This window comes from Equus asinus, chromosome 28, assembly GCF_041296235.1.
Source record: "Equus asinus isolate D_3611 breed Donkey chromosome 28, EquAss-T2T_v2, whole genome shotgun sequence".
NCBI classification, from domain to species: Eukaryota; Metazoa; Chordata; class Mammalia; order Perissodactyla; family Equidae; genus Equus; species Equus asinus.
The window spans coordinates 30776445-30786053 of record NC_091817.1 but is presented as its reverse complement, the minus strand read 5'-3'; positions in this window follow the sequence as shown (position 1 = coordinate 30786053).

Below are 9609 nucleotides of genomic sequence, written 5' to 3'. Positions count from 1 at the left end.
TAGCTTCCAGATCTTGGTTTCTAATACCATTCTCCAATACAAGAAAACAGGTCTCCTTGGTAAAATGGATTATTCTAGGACTGGGGCAGAAAATATACAAAATAAGCATGGGGCTTCTTGTAGTGCCAGAAGGTAAGGAGGTGCTAAAAATAAATATCAATAATGGGGACACAGGGGCCAACTGAAAGAGCTCCCAACGGCCAAAGCTGGGAGAATTTGAGCAACAGAATAAAGAAGTATGGGATTAAAAGTCTGAGTATAAAGTAAACATTGATGAGTCCATACTGACACAAATAAATCATTGAATAAATAAATCAATGTAGGAGAACAGACAAATCTCCCGTGCAAAAAAATTCCAAATAATTTACGTAGATTGTTCGCCCACAAGGTGGGAGAGTACAGCCCCACTCCCCTAGTGTGGGCTGTGCACAGCGACTTCCATCCAAAGACTCCAGCATGTAAAGAGGGGTATAAAGAATAACTTTACAGTTGAGAAACCTGACAAACAGGAGCTCAGCCAGGTGACCAATATCGACATAAATAGTGGCAAGCCATCTTGTGAGCACGTGGTCTTGATATGATGCGATGAAAATAGTACTTTATCTCTGTGGTCTTCCTCCCCAAAACACATAACTCCAGTCTAATCATGAGAAAAACATCATACAATTCTCAATTCCGGAACATTGTAGAGAGCGTCTGGACAGTACTTCTCAAAAATATTAAGATCATCAAAAACAAGGAAATTCTGAGGAATTGTCATAACCAAGAGGAGCCTAAGGAGTAACAATAACTGGGTATAATATAGTATCCTTGGTGACCCTCGGACGCCAAAAGCAATAGGTAAAAAAAAAATAAGGAAATCTGAATATAACGTGGACTTTGGTTAATAATAATGTATCAACACTGCTTCATCAATTGTCACAAATGTACAATCCTAATGCAACGTGTTCATATTGAGGGAAACTTGGTATGGAGTATATGAGAACTCAGTACTATCTTCACAAATTTTTGGTAAACTTAAAACTGTTCTAAAATGAAAAGTTTACTTATAAAAAGAACAATGACTAATATCATATCACATTTTCCTCAAGTATTTTTCCCTATTTATTTTATATATATTTAAATTTATTTTATATGTACTTATATAACCTGTTTTTTCAATTATTTTAGATAAATTCATTAACCCTTGTTATCAAAAACCTTTTCTTTAAAACATTGCAACTGCAACAAAAAGTATGTATGGAGGTACCGTAAGTTACTCAATCTCTATTACTGTACATTTAAAGTGTTTTAAGACACCTCTATTTATAAAATATCTTCCACATAATATTTTTTAAAGATTAGATACAGGTGGATTTTTTTCACAGGTTTTCAAGGATGAGTATCAGCAGTGTGGTCATTTCAAGGGCAGAGAGTAGGAAACAAAAGTATTTGCTAAACACAATGCTTCTTACATTTTCACATACATAGGACTGGCCTGCAGATCTTGTGAGTTCAAATGCAGATTCTGATTCAGTAGATCTGGAGGGGGCATCTGAGATTCTGCATTTCCAACAAGATCTCAGGTGGTCTTAATGCTGCTGGGTGGTGGACCACACTTTGGATGGTCAGGCTGTAAAGAGCACTGTGCCTTGCTTCAGAGAAGCCAGATTGTCTGCTTTACCATCTTTCTTTCTAGTGTGACCTTCAAAAGTCACATGCCATCTGAGAAAATATACCCTCCCAACCCCTTCCTTGTTCCTCTTTCCTCCTGTGGCTGCTGTGAATTAGATCATGAACGTGAAAGCTCTCTGTGACCTATGAAACACCTCATGTAAGTATGTTTGAGTTCTGTCTTTCACTGGAAAGCTCACTGCAGTGAAGCCCCCATATTGTACATTGCAACTTTTGCAAAAGTGTCTCAATCACAAAAATGGCAACATTAGCAACTAAGACATGCATGAAATGGCTGCAGCACCATTAAGGTTCTTACAGTCCTCGTCGCTGGGAGTCAGACCGTTTAATCCTCATTAGGACTGACATCATTAGCGGAAAGAGTTAGGAGACGTAAGAGGCCATAAAATCTGCGCCTTGTTTTCAAGGAAATTGACATTCTTAGCAGAGCTAGGCATGGTACAGGTCATTAGGGATGGTGGGATCATCATTAAACAAGAGCAAGTCAATCACATTGAAGATGGCAGGCGAACCTTGTGTTTTCCCAGAAACGGATGCTCTCAGCAGCACGTTCTCATCAGGGGCCCACAAAAACACTTTCCCAAATAAACAGGCATGTTGGGGTTTGCATTTCTGTCCCTGGGATATGATCATCAAGTTGTCAGGTAACATGATACCCAAGAGTTACAGATTCTGTGCAGATGGATCCAGCGTAACCTTACAATAAGGAAAATACATTTTATTTCATTTCTTTAATCAACTGGAAATTAATCAAGTAAAGTATGATTTTATTTTATTATGAAGGCTTTGCTGGCACTAATAAATGGACGGATGGATGGATGGATGGATGGATAGATGAATGGGTTAACAAGTGTAAAAATAAGTGAACGGTGAGTGATAAGGGTTGGACAGATCCAATCACGTGGGATTTGGTGAATAACACGATTATATTTTTAACATGCAAGAAACTCCATTAAACCCAAAGTTTTAACTAGTATATGAAGAAAACTACAACTAATGGAAAGCAGGCAAATATAATATACCTACATGCAGACAGAAATTGGGAAAGGAGGGAGAAAAATGGCAAAAAACTGAATTGAAAAATCTCAGAGGGCAGGAACCGTCTCTCTTATCCACAACTATATGACACAACAGGAACTTAGTAAATATTGTTGAATGAATGAACGACCATGTGATTGCACTAACTGGGTTAAGACTTGAAAGTGTATGAGCATCACTTGGGGAGTACAGATGAAATCTCCATTTCCAAAAATTCTGACTGTGTAGGTCTGGGGTGAATCCACAACATTTATTTCTCCAGTAACTATCCCTAGATGTCTCAGATACAGGTGAGCCTCACTGAGAAACTCCAACCAATTTTTTCATAAGAAGTTATTTTCGAGTGGCCCCAAAGAGGCACCGGACATGCCTCATGACATTCTGTTGTGGACAGTCTAATAGCTCAATACTGAAACCACATCTTTGATTTCGGGTTCAAGACTGTCTCTGGAATGCTAAATTTGCCAGGCCATCGGTTGAGCAGATAATTCTGTAGGCAAGCTACATTTCAAACTCTACTGTCTGTTCAGAGATTTCTGTGTCTTGCTCTTTTCTGAGATATTAGTTAGTATAGTTGTTCGAACTTTGGATCAACATTGGAAGCGCCAAATGGAGGGGTTTTAAAAAGACCCATGCCTGAGGCATACTGTAGTCAGTAAAATCACAAATCTGGAGCTAGGACTCAGGGGTGACTATGTAGGACAGGTGTCCTCCACACAACCAGCTTGAAGACCCTGCTTCATCCGCACCTGCTCCACTTTCAATGAAGTTTCACACAGCCCCTTTTATCTTCTTCCTCACCATTGGTTGTATTTTCTGAAAACTGCTGGATTCAAAACCTTTTACGTCCTGAATTCTGGTTAAAAACAAGGGAAAAGCCCACTGCATTAAAATGAACCAGAGCAGAAATAAACGGGGAAAGAATCCATTTTTGAAATTATAGTTTCACGTAGCTTACTTTCATTTAATAATTTAGTTTGGCAAGGCTGCGGTGTGTTCCATTGTCATGCAGCTTGGATTCGAGAGGGAGAAAAAGGGTTGCAGATCCAGTAAGGGACCGCTGTCTTACTGGCCTGCCCTCGAAGTGATCCCACTGCCTGGGCTGGTATCCTCAGGTGGGAGAGGATCATTCACAAATGCATAACCTCTCTCTATTCATTAAAAAGACCTATGTGCTTTATATAGCTTCTGCCTTGTTCCAGAACAGATTAAGGAAAGTTTAAAGGTAATTCAATAAAGGAAAGATACATTGGAAGTAGGTGAAAACAATGAAGCAAAGAGAAGCAAGGACACATGGATGAAATGAAGCCAAATATGAGTCCATGTCCCCATCTACTCTCCCCAGGCCTCCCATAGGCTCCTTCGGGCTCCCCAGCCTCCCGAATGCTCTCAGCCTGTGTGGTCCTCTCCTGATGCTGTTTTGTCATGCCGACTCCACCTCTCTCCACCGACACCTTGCATCGAGGTGCCTGCCTTATGATGCTGCCCCGGCCGCGCTTCTCCAGCTTCAGCACGCACCAGAATCTCCTGGAGGGCTTGGTAAACCTCAGATTGCTGGGCTCCTCCACCTGAGTTCTTCCTTCAGTAGGTCTGGGGTCAGGCCTGAGAGTTTGCCTTTCCTACAAATATGCAGGTGATGCTCATGCTGCTGTGGGGACCACATTTTGAGACCCACTACTCTTACGGTTTCTCGTTAGAATACGCACTCTTGGGACAAGACAAAATAGCTCTCCTGACTTACAAGGCTATGGAGTTTTGGCCTCTACCTTCTTCTATAGGCCTGCTGAGCAGCACTGTGTAACCTCTAAGCTCCTACGACAGCTCCTCCTTCACACAGTTTCTCAAATGAGCCATACTCCCTTCTGGTACAAGCCCTCTGCACATGCAGTTCGCTCTCACCATTAACCTCATCACACAACCCCTGCCCCACCATCACCAAAACTCTATTTGTCCAGTTAACTCATGTGTCATCTCCACAGGGAAGCCCGTAGTACAAATCAGGTTTTCCTGTTTTATACTCCCACTGAACCCTATTCCTTTCCTCTACAAGACCCATCTCAGCTGGTAATTATTTATTCATAAGTGAGATATGTAGATTAATGTCTTTCTACTCCTCTAGACTCTAAGCCCCTGAGAGTAGCAGCCATGTTTGGTTTTGTGCACTTATTTTCCTTAGATCCTAGCACACTGCATGGGACAGAGAGGAATCGTTTACTTCTAATGAAATAAGACTGCATATACTGGTAAAGAAACCAGTTGTTCATAATTATTAGAACCATCTCTGATTCTTGAAGTAGGGTGAGGGTTGCATGTGACACAAACATCCTGGTCACCCCAAAGTAACAAAGCGTGCATTGATGTCATCCCAACTGAAATTCCAGGAATTGAGCTCTTGGCTCCTGCCCTTCACTGAGTTCCTAGCATGGGCCAAGAGAAGACTTCCAGAGCACGTTATGGTGGTGATAGGTGGACAGAATGTGATACTCTGCTGGTGCACTGCTGATGGCTGATGGTCTGGCTTAAAACAGAGTTGATTTAGAATCCTCAGAGGAATCGACGGACTCTATATACTCCAGGCCACATTCCAAGAATATTGCTTCTCTCAGCCAAACCTTTGAAAAATATTGGATATCATCAGTGTGTTTAAGATTTTCCTCCCTGGCAAGTCACTGGAGGGTAGTTCGATGGGTTCCATTAAAGACTGAAACTTTATGCTTTACAAGCCAGCCTAGACGAGAAACCTGAACCTTGGACAAGCTGCCCAGGACCTTCTGGGATAGCCAAGGTTACATCTACTATCATTTTAATAGTCGTATTCTGGCTTCCCTGATCTGTAAGCCTAAAGCTTTCAGGCTCCAAATTTCTTACAGGAGACTGCAATGGAGGCACAAAGATTCACGCGGTGAGAAGAATGGGGGCTGACTACGGATCACGATGATCTGGGTTCAAAACCTGCCTGTGCCAATGGCCAGTGTAGACACTTGAGTAAATTGTGTAAACCCTCTCTAACCACCCGTTTCCTCAATTGGAAATGTTAAATATGTTTTTAAACGATTAGGAATAAATAAGATAATGTATGTAAACTGACCAGCTTATAAAGTATAATAAATTTTATCTTTATTGTCATCTATGACTCATGATTTTAATCAGCTATTTTAAGGAACTGAAAGCTTGATATACAATCATAAAGCGATGTCACAGGAGTTTTCATTTGTGAAGCAGAGCAGATTTGAGGCCAGGCTAAGCCTGGCTACAAGCCTTTGTTCTTGTTCCCTCTAATGCCTTGAGAAAGACCCAATGGATGCTTTTTTAAAACACTAAAATAGAAAAAAGTGATTCCCCAGGGCCTAGTGGATGATGGGACCTAAGAGAATCAGGCTGCCTTTTGTGCTCAGTCGGGTGGTGGCAGGGCCGGCACCTGGGGCCCACCTCAGAGGCTTCTGTTCACAGCTGAGTCCTGCAACTCAGGCTGCTCCTGAACACCTTGTAAGTCGGGTATTAACCTGGCTTGCTCAGCTGCCAGATCCTCTCCCCAGTGGTTTCTGCAAAGAGTCTTAAGTTTGTCAGCTCATTTTTCACTTGCAGCATCTAACTCTGGAAATGGCGAATGGTCTTGGTCTTCCCCCAACTCTGATTAGCACACAGAGCATTTTTTTAACAGATTCTTCCATTTTTAATACTGCTCAGAGCACCAGAGTGAAACAGCACTCACTGGGCATCAGGAGACACTTTTGACCTGACTCTCCTTCTGAAAGGGCATTCAAGGAGCAGGAATGGCATATGCAAAGGTGCAGAGGCAACCAAAGGGCCTGGGGTATGTAGAAAGAATTTGGAAACTCAGTGTAGCTGGAGCCTTTGGAATTCAAAGGGTGGGTTAGAGAATAGGGTCAGGCAGGGATGTTGGAAACAGACATTAAAGGGCCCTTCTTGTTCCTGGGTTCTTCTTACTCTCATAAGACACACGAAATCAGCACATGTAGGGGAGACATGGAGAGGCTGGCAAAATTAGAGTACGTGTATGAAATGCCACTCTCACTCCGGCAGGCTTTGAGAAGGATGGAGAGAATATAATTGAAACACAAGTAAACAAAACATCAGTCAAGATGTTCTGAAGTAGATGTTGAAGTAATCCAGATTTTAAAATTATATATATGTATATAATTTTATATATTTATATATTATATATATAATTATATATATAATTTTTCCTTATGTAAACATCTTAACCACCCCCTAAGCCTGCACACACACATGCGCGCACACACACACACAGACACATTTTAAACAGAGAAATCACAATGAGGACGAAGAACAGCCGTGAAATTGAGGAAGCCATCCTAAGGAAAAGTCAACTGGATGTGGGAAGAAATGGCGGAAAGAGCAAGCTTTTTGTTTGCTGGCTTAGCATGTCTAGATGGATAAATAAATTATCATGAAGGAAGCTTTAAACAAAGGCCTTTCCCTCAAGGGTCTTGGTTTTACCATTTGTAAGATTATCATTTATAAGTCCTGTCTCCGATTGAAGACAGAACTTTATCAGGGTAGAGGGAGGAGGTGTGACCTCTGTTGCAATCATGATCATGCCCAAGGTGGCCTTCTGGTCAGCCAGCAGCTGTATTTTGGGGAGGAAGTTGGTGATTTGAGTCTACAGCATGAAGGCCTACATGCAAATATTTGAAAACCAGGATTAACGCTTCAGGGCTTGTTGCATGTTCGAACATTAGGATAAGAATTATGCCTGATGAAATAATTCCATGACCTGGGCTAGGTAAACCTGGCTTCTCAGTGTGTCTGGGCTATTTAAGTGAAAATTCAACCAAAGACACCATTTCCCAAAATTTTGAGTTATTTGCAGAGTGGCTCCATGAGCTCGTTCTGTTCCTAGATAACTGACATAAGTTGTCTCAGACTTAATTTCCTTAACTCTAAATTGGGTTACAAATACTGATCCCATCAGACTTCACTGAAGATAGAATGAGAGAAAGTGAGTAAAATGACTACGGCACAGTTTGATATATAGAAGGGCTCGCTTGAAGTTACTCCTTCCATCACTCTCTCTAGAGGATGAAGCCTCAGCTCATGGAATGCCTGATGATTTGGAGTCAAATAGGCCTGGAGGCTGTCTTATGAACTTGAACAACTTAAGTTGCCTAAGCCTCAATTTTCTCATCTTTCAAATGGAGCTAAGAGTAGCTACGTTACATGGTTGATGAGCTATAGGCAATAATCTGTTTTCATTGAACCCTTGTTCAATACATGTTTGAAATAAATTGTATCAACTGTTACTGAATGAGCTGAAGCAGGGCATGGTTATGAGAGGTTTGCTCAGACAGTAACAGCCAATCCAAGAGAGAAAGAACTAGAACATTCCCTTTTTAACTAAGTTAATTGGTGATGAACATGTGGTGGGTAACAAATATGTTGGGGAAATGGAGCATTAAGCTCTCAATCGTTGGGAGAGAGTGATGTCTAAATAGTTTTCTTTTTTGAACAACTTTTTGTATAACAAGATTATAACAATTCAATTAACAGAAAACAATACATTTGAGCATTGATCAAATACTATGTGGCAGACGCAGTACTAGGTTTTGAAAGAAATAGAAAAAGAAGATAGAAGAAAATACAAACTCTCACCCGTTTCCCAGGGAAAGTAACCCATAAGCGAACAAGAGTAGGCAGAATCAGTCTTTCAAGTAACAGTAAGCACATCTGTGGCAATGCACAGAGCCTATTTCTTAGTTTTCTCTTTTTCCCCTAGGTGACCAATACTTGCCTTTGCAAGGAGTCACTTCCTCAGTTAGGAATGCACCCAACAGCTTCGACTGGAGAAGAACTAAATCACAGAGGTAACAAAAGATAGTGCCGCTCTCCAAGAAAAACTCACACAGAGACACAAAAAGACCTTGAACATCTAGAAAATGTGGGCCCCCATTAAGGAAGCAGAATGCATTTTCTATTTCTAAACAAACTTTAATATTTTTCATCTGGAGTTATTTCTATACTGTCAGCAGAAAAAAATCTTTGCATGTGGTTGTGTATTTATGAGTGAGTTTTATCTCTAAACAGATTTGTAACTAAAAACAGAAATATCTTTTTATGGGAGACAGCTGGTTGGGAGATTAAAGATACACATGGAGAGAGAGAGGGGCTCAAATTAACAAACATTCCTAGACATAGCATGTCTGTGAGTATTAGGAATCTTTTAACTTGTGACCTAAAAAATATCTAATTCCCACCAGTTTCCCAGGATAGATTTCAGCCTATTTGACATTTAAAAGAAAAAAAGATCTTGGAAAGCCTAGCATGGAACTATAACTCTTCAAAATCTCAAGGAATCATAGATAACCTATAAATACTGTGTGAACGTAAAATTCCTAAATATGCAGTTCCGTTTATGGGATTCAGGAAAAAAAAATTACGCATCAAATCAGGCCAATTCTGGGCTTACTTTCTCTTTCTTGGAATACAAAAAAGATGTGCTTCTGAAATTTTGGATTTGATCTCCAGTTTTGAGCATCTGCCACATGTTTGTGCTAGGAGTGTGCTGTCATTGCAATAAAACTATTCTTGAGTTTATGTTCCAAAGGGCACTGGCAAACATAAACTTTTGAATTTTATGAACTTGGACTTTTTTTTATTGGGACTGGGTGAAACTCTTTGAATTTGGTAAACGAATCCCAAAATAGGATTTAAGGTACCAATGATGAAAACATCTCCAGTTATTTTCTTCCTAGTCCGGGAATGGCTTTTAAAATAAAGGACCAGAACTCAGGCTGGCTTCATCTGAGGCTGCGGTTACTGTCATGGGAACACTGGTGGGAGAGGGTTTGAGGACAATCACTTCCACGTGGTGAGCTCCATGTCCCAACTCAAGAGTCACATGGGCATTAAGCTGAT